The sequence below is a fragment of the Sminthopsis crassicaudata genome, chromosome 4, assembly GCF_048593235.1.
Source record: "Sminthopsis crassicaudata isolate SCR6 chromosome 4, ASM4859323v1, whole genome shotgun sequence".
In the NCBI taxonomy this organism is placed as follows: domain Eukaryota; kingdom Metazoa; phylum Chordata; class Mammalia; order Dasyuromorphia; family Dasyuridae; genus Sminthopsis; species Sminthopsis crassicaudata.
The window spans coordinates 228,451,566-228,468,655 of NC_133620.1; the positions used below are offsets into that span (position 1 = coordinate 228,451,566).

The window sequence follows — 17,090 nt, forward strand, 5'->3', positions numbered from 1 at the left end:
CTTGATGACTTTCAGCAAGGGCTAGAATTTGCTAGGTGGGGGTTGGGAAATCTGAGCAGATCATTAGAATGGGGGCTGGGACAGCCCAAGTTGGCTCAGATCCCATGGGGGCTGGGAGAGTCTGGATATTTCCCATTGGAATTCAAAAGGGTGATTTTGACCAGGATTTGTGAATCAAAAGTCTTAGCTTCTTCAGCTAGGAGGGGTTAGGAATCAGAAAGGAATAAATCAATCTGAAAAGATTAGTCTTAAAGAGACCACAACCGGCATCAGCAACAATAACAGAAAGTCAGTTTGGAGGAGTAATAGAAAATGAATGTCAAGTGAAGACATCAGAATCATTCGTTTCAAATTTTAGACCTAAAAGAAACCTTGAGGACTCCCTTACACCCTAGACAGATAACCCACTGACAAAGCAATTGAGACAATTTCTGGCAACCATTGTGTACCCGTAATACCCCTTTCTTCTATCATTCGTTCTCCCATTTTCCCTTGTGACTTTTTTTCCCCTAACCTTTGCCTAAAGGAATGTAAGTTTTGATTCCTGAAATTTCTCAAAATATCCCAGGGTTCATGTGCTAGATTTCTTTCTTAAGGAAGTGACTTAACTCAAATCACTTTGGCTCGCATTCATTTGCCAATTAAAGGTCTCAGACCAAACTCCACTTGATCTTTGTTTGATCCCTGATCACCTCAGTGTGAATATAAATCACAGTTGTTTCAGCTTTGGCCAGAAATCCAGAGGATCTTTTCTTTCAGATAATTTATTTTTTTTTTTTTTTTTTTTTTTTTTTTTTTTTTGCCTGAGTAGGTAAATTCCAAAAAGGCTGCCTCAATTCTTACTAGCTTTAATCTCTGAATGAATGGTAGGTTGTCTCTACCGAGACCTTCTAAAGACCAGTTTAAGAAAGCCAGGGTCTCCCACAGTATCCAGGGTCATCTCCAGTCATCCTGACCAATATCTGGTCACTGGAACAGACAGCTCTGAAGGAGAAAGTGAGGGGGGGGGGACTTACCATAGACCTTCCTTACTTAAATCCAGTTTGCTTGCAAGTAATGCCATCAGCTCCCTGATGTCTTAATCACCTTCAAGAATAATGGCGTTTTTTTTTTTTTTTTTTTTTTTTTTTTCACTTTTCATGTCTTTTTTTTCCTAATTGTGTGGTACCTGAAGTTTTTGTTAAATCTGCTTATATCATTAGAGATGTTCTTTCCCTTGATTATTAATGGATTGCCTTTTCTTTACGCACAACCATCCGAGTCACTGATGCAATGGGTAGCTAAATGTTTGTTTGGCAGCCACTGGAATTAATCTAATTATTGTACTTCTTTGTTAGTAAAAGCTGGAGCAACAATAGACTCCTATGACTGCAATTTTGCTATAGAAGCCTAATCCCAATGAGTATTTCTCCAACCCACATAGTCAAGGTAAACCTGACCACTTATAATTATCTTTAAATAACTGAGCAATTTGGAACTATGCCCTAAGGGTTCTCAAACTGTGCATACCCTTTGATCCAGCAATGTTTCTACTGGGTCTGTGTCCTAAAGAGACCATAAAGGGGGGAAAGGGACCTACATGTGCAAAAAATGTTTGTGGCAGGCCTTTTTTTGTAGTGGCAAGAAATTGGAAATAATGACAAAATTATGTGATGGTTATGGCTCTTTTCAACAGTGAGATGATTCAGGCCAGTTCCAGTGATCTTGTGATCTGAGCCATCTGCACCCAGAGAGAGACTATGGGAACTAAGTATAGATCACAACATAGTATTTTCATCTTTTTTGTTATTTGCTTGCTTTTTTGCTTTCTTTCTCTCTCTCTCTTTTTTTTTTTTCCTTTTTGATCAGATTTTTCTCCTGCAGCATGATAGTTGGGGAAATATGTATAGAAGAATTGCACATATTTAGCATGTGTGGGGGAAGGGGGTGGGGAAGAAGGGAGAAAAAAATTAGAAGACAAGATTTTTCAAAGGTGTGAATGTTGAAAATTATCTATGCATATGTTTTGAAAATAAAAAGCTTTAATTACAAAAAAGAAAAAAAAGAATTGTACATTTATGACCTAAAAAAAAGAAAAGAAAATATATCTCCATTATGTGAGAAATTCTACTGGAAAATATATGGGTTTTTACAAATTATTCTCTTAAGTAAGCTTGTAAAGTATTTATTATAAAATAAATGCCATATAGAGCAAGTAACTTTAGCACCATTAAAAGTTATTAGTGTTCTCACCATTCTCCACCCTTTCCCTGACAAATATTTCATTATTTTCTATATATTTCTTTTATTTGTAAGGATAAGGCAGTATTCGCTTATAAGATCAAAAAATTGCTATTGTTCTTGGTACAATTTAAGGTATGATTCCTTAAAACCTAATAAGAAATCTCATACAAGTTAACAGCAATAATAAATAAAATGTTTAATTTGACCCATCCTCTATATGTCTGTTAACCAGATAGCCAATATAGAATGTATTTATAAGTCTAGTTAAATAAGTTAAATATATTTTTAAAACCCTAAAGAGTTAACCAACTCTTTTAGGAGCTCCAACTTCAAATGTAAAAATTATTTTTGAAATACATTTAATATAGTAATAGTGCTTTTATTGTTTACCAACTCAGATTATGTAGGAAAAATGAATATTACTTCTTTTTTTAAAAATTTAATGACAAATTAAAGAAATATACATTTGTCTATTTTTCCCTTCTTTTTCCATTTTGTGATAAGCATTTTAAATGTAGAATAAATGATATTCCAGAAATCATCTCCCTTCCAAAAAAGTGACATATAATCCATAAAAAATGTAAATTATTGATAAATAAAAATATTTTTGACATTAGCATAACTAGTATACATTTTTAGTTAATGTATTAGATATTTTAGTTGATGAGAAGTATTTTACTTTAAGAACTGCATAAGCAGTATGCTTGCTGCTTATTTACGCTACTTGCTTCCCCTTAAATAAATTTACTACTACATGATAGTTATAAGGAAATAATAAACCAGGTGAAAGGAATTTCACAGAAGAGATAAGACCACTGGATAGAAGAGTGGATAAGTCAAAGGCTTTAGGAAATAGAGTTGAAAAGTAGAAATTTTGAAAAGAACAAATATGTGTATTGTCATTTTTGTATAATTATTCCTGTAATCAGTAGTTTTTATTATGCATATTATTGGTTTTATTTCAGTAAAAAATGATAACATACGTATTGTTGGCAATGATCAAGAAAGAAGTTTGCTTAAATCATAATCCTGTAATCAAGTTATGATTCCTAAAACAAAATCTATGCAAAAAGACTATTAAACATAGACAAATATTGATGATCAAAGCTATTCTCATTTTTTTTGTTTTTGTTTATCAAAAGATGAGAAATTTGAACCAGGAATAGATAACTCAGTTCTGCTAACCAACACAGAAAAAGCCCACTTACCATGTTGATTTGTATTCACAATATTTATATTTCACTATTACTTGAAAGTTCTGGTGGAGTAGCTCTACTAAATACTAATCATGTCTACCTCAAGGAAGAAGAATATGATTCCTTTGCATATAATACTGTATTTTGAAATGCTTTTGACTGAATGAAGTTGGTTTTTTAGAAAACATTAGTAAGCGAAGCTTTTTTTGTGAATAGAGAGATTATAGGATCAGACTTACAATTAGAGGAAGTCTTAGAGGTCATCTAATCCAGTTTTTTTTTTTCATTTTACAGGTAAGAAAAATGAAGTTAGATAGATTATAGTTTGCCCAAAGTCACATAGAAAGTGGCAGAGTGTTGACTACTAAAAGCAGTATTCCTTTCCAATAGAATGTATTTATAAGTCTAGTTAAATATATGTTAAAAACCCTAATTGCAGCAAATACTAATTTTATCACCATGAAAAAAAGAGTCAAGATGACATATATAAATCACATCCTTCCTGCTTATTTGAAATCATTAGGTTTTAACATTATTATTAAGTTATGCATCCCCCACTCCTCTATTATATAGCTTTCTTCCAGTAAAGTTGTATATAATAAATGATTTTTGCAGACAAACAGCTAGCAGTTCATTGTACACCATTAAACAGATCTCCATGTCAAAATATAACATGATACATTAAAGAACACAGGGAAATATCTGGAAAAATACTTACTGATGATGGCGGTTTTTCAGTGAGAAATTAAAATAATTTTTAAAAAACCAGAATTGTGTTTTAATTTTTAATCTTTTCTAAGATTTTAATACATTTCTTAAAAATGTATAATGTTGTTACTTATTAATTACAAGTAATTTTTATGCCCATTGCCAACACAGATTGACTTTACCTTCAATCTTTTTTATAAACCTTATAATTTATTTCTCAAATGTGCCCCCATCTGGGAATTAAATGCTTTTAGTCATAGCAGTTATTTCAGAAAAATTACTGAATGACTTATCCAGATGATTTTAAAATATATTTGAGTAAGTCTTTAAGTTTGATTTCTATCAAAGTCCAGAACAGTAAGCTTCTGAACCTTGATAGACTAATTAAAATTTTATTTCCAACAAATCATGTATCTTTGAATAAAGTCTAGTCCTAGTTATTCTTTAACAAAATCTTTAATACAGGGATTCTTAAGCTAGAATCTGTAACTTAAAAAAATTAACTTTCACTATAATTGGTTTCCTTTGTAATCTTATGAATTTAAAAACTTTATTCTGGAAGGGGTGGGGTTCATTTTACCAGGTTTTTAGAGGGTTCCATAACACAAGCAGAATAAAGAACCTCTCTTCCCAACAAATAAAATTTTCAGAAATTTAGATGAAATCACAAAACAGTATATCTAAATGGATATAATTGTTATATTGATCTAATTTTCATTCAGAATATGAGAGAGATTGTCATTAAAGCTCAGTCATTTGCAGATTTAGTAGTATTTTGGGATAAAAACACCCTATAAAAATTTCCTTTGCAAACATTCTTCTTTACATGTGCAGTAAATTATTAGATCCTAGACCCTTTTTTTAATAGTCAAGATGAAAGCAATCAATCCTGAAGTTGGGATATTTCCATCTGTTCTTCGTACAATAAGACTTGTTAGAAAGTATATTGCCATTGGCTATGTTCCAATTACCTTTCCAATTATGTTGAATATAAAAGTCTTATTTCAAACATTGCTTGCACAAAATAGTAACATATAAACATAAATAAATATTTTTATTGTTAAAATGTTTATCTTGTATAATATCAGATGTATGCTATATATATATCAACATATTAATGTGATTTCTCTGATATGTAAAACCCTCATTAGGAAACTTCCTTCCATTTTATCTGGATTACCAGTTCAGCATTTTGACATATTAGAATGTTGTCTGGGGTGTAGAGAGCCAGAACTTTGGAGAAGTATACCTGAAGCAAGGATACTTACAATAAGGTGGAATTGATGAGATGATGGTTTTCTAGAATACTTATACTTAGTACTGCATGGTGATGTAATGGTTCTCTAATTTACACATATTCAGAATGGTGTAATGATGTAGTTGTAATAGGGTATGTAAGGGTTGAAAAGGACTGGAAGAGAGACATTCCATCTTTGACCATCCTACTGGTGGCTCTCCTGCCTCCTGCACTTCTCCACTAAGATCAAGCCTGGCCAGGAGATCCTCCAGAAAGCTAGCCTGAACATTACACTGAGACAGTGACAAATTATATAACTAGCCCCGGGACACGTAGCTGGTATAAATGAGGCAAGACTTGAATGAAAGTCCTTCTGACTCAGAGATCATCTTTCTATTCTCCATGATGTGTTATTTAAAGAAAAACAATGATCTCAAATGCAGTACTAATCTCTTCTCAATCCAAGTAACCCTCAACTTGTAACCATCATAGTAGTTTCCAATGTAATGTTTATTATCTCTTCTCAATTCAGATAACTCTTAAATTGCAATGACATCCATCAGCTTTTTTATAATGGATACCAATGTTCAGTTTTTAATTGCAGAGACAGGCTTTTGTTTTCAACTTAATCTTAGGCCCGAGATAAACATTTAGAAACACTACAGATTCATTTTATAGGGTTAAATTTAAGATTTAGTGCCTTTGGTATGTTTCTTTTTCTTTTTCTTTTTTTTTCTTTTTCTTTTTTTTTTTTTTTTTTTTACTTTAAAATAATAGCTTTTTATTATTGTGCATTTTTGTAGTTTAACTCATCTATTTGATTTTGGAGAGTTAGATACAGGGATAAAACTTTTACAATGTCTTGTTTTCTTTATTTAACACTATATCATATTGTCTAAATATTGGAGAGTGTTTCTCTAGAAAGGTCTGGAAATGAAAGAATAAAAGACTGGCATCTTATAAACGGGTTGCTTAGAAAGTGTTCCCATAGTCAATGATGGTTCAATAGGTCAACTTACTCCTATGGACCTGAACTCTTTTATGGTTAATACTAATAAGCAGAATGTCAACTAGAATTTGAAAACAGAGTAAATGTGTGAGATTATTTAAAAAAAAAAAAAAAAAAAAAAGATGAACACATTCTCAATAAAACAAAGTTTAAGCTTTTCAAGTGTGTGTGTGTGTGTGTGTGTGTGTGTGTGTGTGTGTGTGTTAGATTAGCTGTTTCTGTGATACTGACCTATTGCAACTGTATATAAAGAGGCTGACTGAAAAGATCAGTTGTGATCAAGGCCGTTTTCGCTTGAGGTGAGAATCCTTACTAATGATGAGAGGGCACTCTAAATCTAGAATGGTATCATGAAGAATGGCAATTTCTTTGTTTTTTTCTTCTTGGAGATGCTGGAGCTTCCTTCTCTAGATGTGCTGAGGCAAAACAGTGGAATTAGTATATGGTTTTGCTGATTTCATCTGAGCTCTTGCCAATTGAGCATTAAGCTCTATTTATAGTTTATCTCATTCTGCTTCTCCATATCTTGAGTTCTTAACTTCGTGGTCAACTCTGAAGTCTCTACTTCCTTTTTCTCCATCAGCTCTTTGTGTTTTTCTTCATTTAGTTCAAATTTTTTTTTTTTTTGCATATCCAGATTAACTTTTCTTATTTCCATTTTGTGTTCTTCCTCTTTAGTTTGAATTTCCTTTACAACTCTGCCAATCTGACGCTTATATTCCTTTCAAATCATATTGATTTTCAATGGTTTTCTGGAGTGCATTTATCACATTCTGCAAAGCAGTACATTCTTCTTTGAGTTCTCTTTGGTTTGCATCAGTTTTAGCAAAGAGTTAGTCTTGTCCAATTGAATAATTTATTATTCTTTGAACTGATTTCTGACATTCTCTTTTCTATTTGTGAGAAGTCATTTATAAGTTTGTCAAGATTCACCATGCTCATTTTTTTCACACTTGTTTCACCAGTTTCATTCATCTTTCTGTGCTTCCCTCCTCTTCTCCCGGCCGTTATGTTTATTTTTCATAGTAATAATTCTAGTATATTGAGGAAGTAAAGCATTTTGATTAAATTAATTTTATGTTCAGTTCTTGTCCAGAATATTTCTAAAATATGTAAGTATATTTTATTGCTTTAATAATTGAGGTATATTTAAGAGAAATCAGCTTTTATTTGACTATTAAGAAATTGTGTATCTTAGGAGATTGTTGTACTGTAGTGTAAAAGTAAAAAGTTGCTTTGAAACTATAGATCCTCTGTGCCTGCTAACTATTTGCCCTTGGACAGCTTGGCATCAATTTATTCATGTGTAAGGTTGGTGGGATAGACAGGATAATTTCTGGGATCCCTCTCAGGTTTAAATACCATAATCCACTTTTGTCCTAATTACATCCACATCTTGTCTGAAATTGGACATACTAAACTCCAAATCACCGTTCTAGGAAAAATTGTTTTGGTTTTTGCTTAGGAATCTACTACATACTCACTATGAGAAAGTCACATCAAAGACTTGGATGTGCTTTGTGTAAATTTTTTTTAATGTAGGTTAAGGAGCAGTTAAATAGCACAGTGGAAAGAGAGCACCAGCCCATAAGTCAGGAGTCTGAGTTCAAATTCAGCCTTAGACATGTAACACTATGTCACCTAAGGCAAGTCACTTAAGTTAAGAAAAAAGCATATCCCCTTGTTGAATTCTGCTTTCCTTCTTTATCTTATTTAACTTTCTCTATGACCCTTGAACACATTAGGGTTCTGAAAGGACTCTTCCTCCTCGCCCTCCCATTTAGAATATAAACAATTCACCAGCTTATAGTCCTTTTCATCTTTTTAATTACATTTACTTTTTTCTTTTTACTGTGACTCCTGCATTTACTTTTTGGTTTCTACCCAGCAACCTTTCTCAAAAATTCTCAAAAGTCTTGACTTTCATTAGAGGTTCACTTTTTTCTTCTAGTTTTGGCAGATAAGTTACTCTTGGCTTTTCTGTTTTGCCTTTAAGAATATTGCAGGAGGTTATAAAGATCCAAAAAAAAATATATATATATATATATTGCAGGAGGTGACAAATTAGCTTGTGGGACACTCTATATATTTCATAGCCCAATAAGTTAAGAATGGTTTTTATATTATTACTTTATTTTTAAAAATTATACCTCTTTTAAGTAAAGTAGTTTACCAATTGCTATAATATCATATCACTGGCTTCTCTTTCCTTCATGGTGATAGCTGCTAAATCCTGTGGAGTCATTACTGTGGCTCCATGGTTCTTTAACTCTTTCTTTTATGCTGCTCACAGTATTTTTCTTTGATCAGGAATGTCTTTAATTTTAGGTGTGATATTCTTGGAGGCTTTCAAACATGGGCTATTTCTTTGAGGATTTAATTAATGGATGCCTTTTTATTTTTATTTTCACCTTGTCCCCTATGATTCTTAGATATCTGGGTGGTTTTTGTTTATAATTCCTTGAAATATGATATCCAGGATAATTTTTTTGGTTATGAATGTCAGGTAGCCCAATGAGTCTTTGATTATCTCTTGCTGGCCTGTTTTCATAATCACAAAATTTTATATTGTCTTCAGTTTTTTCAATTCTTTGATTTTGTTTTAATATTCTTTCTTTTCAATGAGATCATAAATAGATTAGAGGGACATAGGATAGTTAACCTCTCAGACTTGTGGAGGAAGAAGGAATTTATGACCAAAGGAGAACTAGAGATCATTATTGATCACAAAATAGAAGATTGTGATTACATCAAATTAAAAAGCTTTTGTACAAACAAAACTAATGCAAACAAGATTAGAAGGGAAGTAACAAATTGGGAAAATATTTTTACAGTTAAAGGTTCTGATAAAGGTCTCATTTCCAAAATATATAGAGAAATGACTCTAATTTATAAGAAACCAAACCATTTTCCAATTGATAAATGGTCAAGGGAAATGAACAGACAATTTTCAGATGATGAAATTGAAACTATTTCCACTCATATGAAAGAGTGTTCCAAATCAAAACTAATGAGAGAAATGCAAATTAAGACAACTCTGAGATATCACTACACAGCTGTCAGATTGGCTAAGATGACAGAAAAAATAATGATGAAAGTTGGAGGGGATGTGGGAAAACTGGGACACTGATGCATTTGTTGATGCGAGTTGCAAAAGAATCCGGCCATTCTGAAGAGCAATTTGGAATTATGCCGAAAACGTTATTAAACTGTGCATACCCTTTGATCCAACAGTGCTACTACTGGGCTTATTTATATCCCAAGAATTACTAAAGAAGGGAAAGGGACCTGTACGTGCCAAATGTTTGTGGCAGCCCTTTTTGTAGTGGCTAGAAACTGGAAGATGAATGGATGCCCATCAATTGGAGAATGGTTGGGTAAATTATGGTATATGAATGTTATGGAATATTAATGCTCTGTAAGAAATGACCAACAGGAGGAATAAAGAGAGGCTTGGAGAGACTTACATCAACTGATGCTGAGTGAAATGAGCAGAACCAGGAGATCATTATACACTTCAACAATGATACTATATGAACTTGTATTCTGATGGAAGTGGATATCTTCAATAAAGAGAAGATCTAATTCAGTTCCAGTTGATCAATGATGGACAGAATCAGCTACACCCAGAGAAGGAACACTGGGAAATGAGTGTAAACTGTTTGCACTACTGTCTTTCTACCCAGGTTACTTTTACCTTTGGAATCCAATTCTTACCATGCAAAAAGAAAATTGGTTTTACACACATATATTGTGTCTAGGATAATGCTGTAATACATTTAACATGTATGGGATTGCCTGTCATCTAGAGGAGGAAATAGAGTTAGGGAGGGGAAAATTTGGAAAAGAAGTGAATACAAGGGATAATGCTGTAAAAAAATTATTCATGCATATGTACTGTCAAAAATATATAATTATAAAATTAATTTTTAAAAATTAAAATTATAAAATTAATTTTAAAAAATTAAAATTATAAAATTAATTTAAAAAATATTCTTTCTTTTCTTATGGAGGTGATACTTTCTTTTTGGCCCATTCTAATTTTTAGGGAGCTCAATTTTAGAGTAACATTTACCACCATTTAATCTAATTTTTTTTCCTCCTTGTTTTATTTTCTGAGGAATTCTTGTAATGACTGTAGCCACGATATTCTTGGACTCATGGAGTTATTTCTTTTCTTGGTTGACATTTTAGACTTCTTTCAAGTGCCCAATATCTTCTTTTTTTTTTTTTTTTAACTTTATGTATGTCATAGTATATTTTTATTTGTTTTGTGAAAAATTTCCCAATTGTATTTTTTTTTTTATTCATTTTTCCAAATTATCCCCTCCCTCCCTCCACTCCCTCCCCCCGATGGCAGGTAATCCCATACATTTTACATGTGTTACAATATAACCTAGATACAATATATGTGTGTAAATACCATTTTCTTGTTGCACATTAATTATTAGCTTCCGAAGGTATAAGTAACCTGGGTAGATAGACAGTAGTGCTAACAATTTACAATCGCCTCCCAGTGTTCCTTCTCTGGGTATAGTTATTTCTGTCCATCATTGATCAACTGGAAGTGAGTTGGCTCTTCTTTATGTTGAAGATTTCCACTTCCATCAGAATACATCCTCATACAGTATTGTTGTTGAAGTGTACAGTGATCTTCTGGTTCTGCTCATTTCACTCAGCATCAGTTGATGTAAGTCTCTCCAAACCTCTCTGTATTCCTCCTGCTGGTCATTTCTTACAGAGCAATAATATTCCATAGCCTTCATATACCATAATTTACCCAACCATTCTCCAATTGATGGACATCCATTCAACTTCCAGTTTCTAGCTACAACAAAAAGAGCTGCCACAAACATTTTGGCACATACAGGTCCCTTTCCGCTCTTTAGTATTTCTTTGGGATATAAGCCCAATAACAGCAATGCTGGGTCAAAGGGTATGCACAGTTTGATAACTTTTTGGGCATAGTTCCAGATTGCTCTCCAGAATGGCTGGATTCTTTCACAACTCCACCAACAATGTATTAGTGTCCCAGTTTTCCCACATCCCCTCCAACATTTGTCATTATTTGTTCCTGTCATTTTAGCCAATCTGACAGGTGTGTAGTGGTATCTCAGAGTTGTCTTAATTTGATTTCTCTGATCAGTAGTGATTTGGAACACTCTTTCATATGAGTGCCAATATCTTCTTTAAGTTAAACTAATTCTTCTGTTAGGCTTTTCTCTAAGCCTCAGTTTCTATATTGGGACTTTGTGCTTGAGTTTGTGCTCTCCATCCTCTATACTTTGATGATTTGAGCAGGCTCTTGTGTCCTGAAGGCAGGGGTAGAGAATAGGTATTGTCTTTTCTATATATATTTATCCCAGTTTTTGACTCAGCACCTTAGCTGTTAGATTCAGAATTTGGCTCTGATGCCTTCTTTTTCTCCTTCTACTTTACTGTTCAAGGTCCTTTAGTGAGTTCCATTCATTCATTTGATGGGTCCCACTGACAGCAGACTTCCTGTTGGACCTTAGGGTCTTTGCTTCCCCCAAGCTTCCACAGCCCTTTCCCTTACTGTGATATTTGGTTACTTTGGGTTATGGGCTAATGGGGTGTTTGTCTGGCATTGCTGTTCCTTGGAAGGTTCTGCACCGTCTGCTGAGCACTGGTCTGCTTTTGTAGTCTCCAGTTCTGAGTCTGCACGATTTCACATTTTGGCTTCAGCCAACTTTAGCTGGCCTCTGCAGAGAATTTTGACAGGATTCTGGGAAGCTAGGAGGCCCAGTAAATGAAACCCCTGGTCTGGAGTCAGGAAAACCTGATTTCAAATGTGGCCTCAGACATTTACTGGCTGTATTCAAATCACTTAATCTCTCCACTTATTTCCTAGGTTGTTGTAATGGTCAAATATAATAATAATTGTAAAGTGCTTGTAAAATTTGATGTTATTTTGACGTTTCCGGCATGCCCTACTCTTTGTGACCTCCCTTTGGGACTTTCTTGGCAAAGATACTGGAGTGGTTTACCATATCCTTCTCCAGGTCATTTTACAAATGAGAAAACTGAGGCAAAAGTGAGGATTAATTGGCTTGCCTAGAGTCAACAAAATTGGGGTCTGAGACCAGATTTGAATTCAAGTCTTCCTGATAACACTATCACCTAAGTTTCTCAGCTGTCTATTACATAGTAAGCACTTAAATAAATGGTAGCTCTGTTGTAAAATATGTGTATGCATGTGTATGTGTTATTATTAATTTCAATATTAGAATGTGTAGAGGAGGTTTTAGCTATTTCTCTTTGATTTTCTTTTTCATTCCTCCTCTAACATTTTTAGTGCTCTAATGATGTATTGTTGGAGGATCCAGACTTCTTTAGATCCTTATGTCACTGTATTCCCATGACTCATCCTAGTGTATTTTTATCAGTCTACTGTATTATTGCATAATGCAAGAGAGAAAATTCCTAAAAATGAATTTAATAGCAATTTGAAAACTTCAGAAATATATCCTAGTAATGTTGCAAATTGTTTTCCAGATGTTCAAATCATATCAACATTAGCCAAAATATGAATCATGTTATAAAGGGTAAGCATTCCATAGTGTTTATTTAAGCTTATTGTATAGAATTTGGCTGCTTACCTAATTTAAGAAGAAAAAAAAAAAAGCTAAAACACTTTTCAAATAATTTGAATACCAGTATGAAAATATGGGATTTAGTTTTGGCTATCATGTATGGTGGTATTAGCAACCTCTTATTAAAGTGTTATAATTATATATAACAGATTTTTCTTTTAATTTTGGTCTGGTTTGCTCAGATAATAATGTATATCCTGTTAAGAGTATATAGAAGGTAACAAGATTAATTGCTTATGGGTTGTTAAGAATTAAAGGGAGAATTCAAGTGAAAAGTATTTTAAAAGGTAATAAAATTTAATAGGTGATATAAAACAAAAAGAATTTGTGAAGAAATATTCCATTTCATATTAGACCTGAGGATTGTTATCTCAAATACCTTCTTAAACTTGGTTAGTTGCAAAATAAATATTAATGTTAAACAAAATTTACAATGTTTTAATACTACTTGTTAGTTCCCATCTGTTACTTACTAGAATTTCTCAGAAAATAAATTTTGGATTTTTTAAGTCTTGGTTGTAATTAATAGCTTTATTTTGCTATCATAAATAATTGACATAATTCTTATAAGTACATCTGCAATTTAAAGATTGTTTTTTACCAGTGATACTTCAGGCATAAGGTATTCCTTATTATGTGCTTGGCAATGTGCTTAATTCTTTTTGCAAATGTTATCTCATTTAATCCTTCCAATAATCCTGAGAGATAGGTGCCGTTCTTTTTTTTTTTTTTTAATAGTAGCTTTTTTATTTTTTCAAATACAAAGAGAGTTTTCAATGTTCACCCCTGCAAAACTTTGTGTTCCAGATTTTTCTCTTTTCCTCCTCTCTCCCCTTCCCTTGATAGCAAGCAATCTCCTTGTTAATCTACAGGTTAAACTTGTATAATTTTTCTAAACATATTTTCGTATTTGTTATGTTGCACAAGAAAAATCAGATCAAAAAGGGGAAAAATGAGAGAAAGAAAAAAAACACATAAGCAAACACCACTACCACAAAAAAAGGTGAAAATACTATATTTTGATTCACATTGAATTTCCAGATTTCTCTCTCTAGATATGGAGGGCTCTTTCCAGTGGGTGCTATTCTTAGTCCTGTTTTACAATTGAGGAAACTGAGGCAAGCAGAGATTAAGTGACATGCTTAAGATTATTTATCTTTTAAATGTCTAAGACCAAACAGCAACTCATGTCTTTGAGTCCAGGCATTCTATGCATTGTGCCATTTAGTTGTTTATAATTAGAGCTAGAAATTATCTTCAATTGATTTTAATGTTTCTAGGAAATTATAATTTTTTCAGTGACACAGTCCAATTATTAAACGTGTTTATGTGTGAGTCTACATATGTGTTTATGATAGAAGTAGACATATATAAATTTTGTGTATATATACATATATATGATGAATTTTTGTTTATCATGTCACCCATGTCTAATGCCAAAGTCTGCCCAAATGTGTTCATAGTCATTATAATCTGTGTGTCTTGTTATTAAAAATTCTTGTCCAGATAATCATTAACTCATTGTGTTACCCATACTTTGATAGTAGAAGAACCAGATACTGCATTCTATATCTAAGGAAGGCATGGAAAACAATAAATTGTTCTTATATTTTGGGATATGGAAAAAGACTGCTTTTAAAAATGTTCAGGAAATTGTTGAAGGCCAGAAAGGAAATAAGTATTCTTATGTAGATTATCTCAGGAAATAGTGTCCTAAGACAGCAAATTATTGACTTTCTCCCCTTTTTTTCCAAATTATTTCCAAGTTTTTCTAATATAGAGTTGATTCAAATTTATAAGAATACAAGCCATTCCCCAATTGATAAATGGTTAAAGGATAAGAATAGAATATGCAGATGAAGAAATTAAAGCTATTTCCAGGCATATGAAAAACTGCTTTAAATCACTTTTGATCAGAGAAGTGCAAATTAAGACAACTCTTAGTTACCACTGCACACCTCTCAGATTGGCTAAGATGACAGGAAAAAATAATGCTGAATGTTGGAGGGGATGTGGGAAAACTGGGACACTAATACATTGTTGGTGGAACTGTGAACAGATCCAGCCAATCAGGAGAGCAATTTGGAACTTTGCTCAAAGGGCTGTTAAAATGTGCATACCTTTGACCCAGCAGTATCTCTACTGGGCTTATATCCCAAAGAGATTTTAAAGAAGGGAAAGGGACTTGTATGTGCAAGAATGTTTGTGGCAGCCCTCTTTGTAGTGGCCAGAAACTGGAAACTGAGTGGATGCCCATCAATTGGAGAATGGCTGAATAAGTTATGGTATATGAATGTTATGGAATATTATTGTTCTTCAAGAAATGACCAACAGGATGATTTCAGAAAGGCCTGGAAGAACCTACATGAACTGATGCTAAGTGAAGTAAGCAGAACCAGGAGCCACTATACATGGTAACAAGATTATGTGATGATCAACTGGGATGGAATTGTTCTTTTCAACAGTGAGGCGATTCAAAGCAATTCCAATAGATTTGGGACAGTGAGAGCCATCTGCTTATATAGAAAGAAAACAATAGGAACTCAATGTGGATCACAACATAGTATTTTCACCTTTGTTGTTGTTTTTTGATTGTTGTTGTTTTTTTCTTTCTCATGTTTTCCCACATAATAGATGACGTATAAATGTATGTTCCCTTTTTCTTTCCTTCTCTCCGTTTTATATGACTTTTGAATGACACTGAATGGATGGTTGCCTCAATCCAACTAAGACCTTTTATAGACCTTAGCTTAAAAAGGCCAAGGGCTCCCATTGCATCCAGGGCCATCTCTAGTCATCTTGTTCTATATCTGGCCACTGAATTAGATGGCTCTGGAGGAGAGAGTGAGACATGTGACTTTGCACAGCCCTTCTGCCTCAAATCTAATTCACTCTCCTGTCATGGCATCCCCTCCTTGATATCATGGTTCTCTTCAAGAATGAAGGACAAACAACAACAAAGACCGTGGTCCATGTCCTCCTATAAGATCATCCTCAGAGGATTGCTAATCTTCCTTATTTTCTCCTCTTGTTACAAAGAAATGACTAATTATGCCCCAGAGAAAGAAAGGGAGACACACAAATGAGCTCTAGAGAGAGGTGGGATGTATAATTTTATGTCATGGTGTTCACACAGTGATTTTTTTTGTGGGTGTGTGATAAAGACAACATTTTTAGAATGGTCAACTACTTCGTTCAGGAGGCTTTACCATGCAACCAGCTCAGTGCCATCCACAAATAGAAACCAAGGATTTTTTCTCCCCACTGAGTCTCTCTTTTAAAATGTAGACCACAACAATTTTTAACTCTTCATGTATTCATTGTGAGAATTTATTCACAGTGGCTAAACTTTTATATGGGATTATTATAATTGGTGGTAATGTTCCATTTTTTTTCCTGTTTTGGTAACATTTAAGTAGTTAGGTTTGGGTTGTTTTAATATCACATCCTATCTGTTTCATATTCATTCTAGTATTTATTGATTTTTTTTTCTATAACAAGTTAGTGGTTGTACATAGACATCTATTTCAGAAATGATATTCTCTAGTTGCTGTTTTTCTTTTTATTCTTCTTTCCTATATTTCATTGTCATATTGTTTTTTAGAGAATTATGTGGAGGAAGGTGAGAGGGGATTCTCAAAGCAGTGTATCCTTTACAAGCTGCAACACCAAATTTCTTACAGTATTACAACTTCAATTCCTTGTTCTTTTGTCTAATGAACTTCTGAAATCCAGGGCCTTCTATAGTCTATCCCTAACCTACCCTTTTAATCCCTTGTGTTCTTTCTATGAACTTATGCTTTTCTGCTTTCATATTCTTACTGTGCCTCAAATGCTCAAATTTCTATGTGTTGAAACTTTATCCACTCATCAGGATGCAGAAATAAATTCTTTTAGAAACAGGCATTGTCTGTACTATGGTTTCCCCAAATTGTTGACTTAACTTATAAACTTGTTTTTTCAGTATAGATAGATCAAGATATTTCACATTGCTATGGGTTTATTGCTGTGGATTTAATGAATAGGCTTTTATAGAACCCGTTGCAATTCATTTAGTGTTGTCATATGTGAATAGGAACATTTGGAGAACTCCGTAAGAAATA

At 33.2% G+C, this 17,090-nt stretch overlaps 1 protein-coding gene and 1 pseudogene across 1 annotated transcript in view; one reads left to right on the plus strand and one right to left on the minus strand.

Annotated features, from left to right (window-relative positions):
• Positions 1-17,090, plus strand: part of ME1 (malic enzyme 1) — a 237,775-nt gene that overhangs the window by 181,606 nt on the left and 39,079 nt on the right. The gene's annotated exons all lie outside the window — the stretch shown is intronic.
• On the minus strand, positions 6,539-7,348 carry LOC141541236 (coiled-coil domain-containing protein 152 pseudogene; annotated as a pseudogene).